Below are 388 nucleotides of genomic sequence, written 5' to 3'. Positions count from 1 at the left end.
GCAGGCAGCAACAGGCCTTTGGTCTCAGTTGGTGCCTCCAACCGGGACTAAAGGGTAGCATTGGTCCCGGTTCGACGCACTAACCGGGACCAATGCTCCCCCTTTAGTCTCGGTTGGTGCCACCAACCGGCACTAAAGGGGGTCGAATTTCGGCCAAATTTCGGCTGTCTCGCTAGGGCCCGAGGTATGGGCCTATCGGCCGAATAATTTGGCCCAGTTTGAATTTTTTTTGCCCGGCCCAGCTTTGAGAGACTCCTAGTTAGCTTTCGCTGAGACAAAACCACGAAACCCAAACGGCGTAACCCTAGAATCGCTCATTCCCTATCCCTCCTCCTGTGTGCGGCCCCGCCACTGCGCAGAGGCCACATCTGCGGCCAAGGCGCTCACT

Source organism: Triticum dicoccoides, chromosome 4A, assembly GCF_002162155.2.
Source record: "Triticum dicoccoides isolate Atlit2015 ecotype Zavitan chromosome 4A, WEW_v2.0, whole genome shotgun sequence".
Taxonomy (NCBI): Eukaryota; Viridiplantae; Streptophyta; class Magnoliopsida; order Poales; family Poaceae; genus Triticum; species Triticum dicoccoides.
This window is presented reverse-complemented; position numbering follows the sequence as displayed.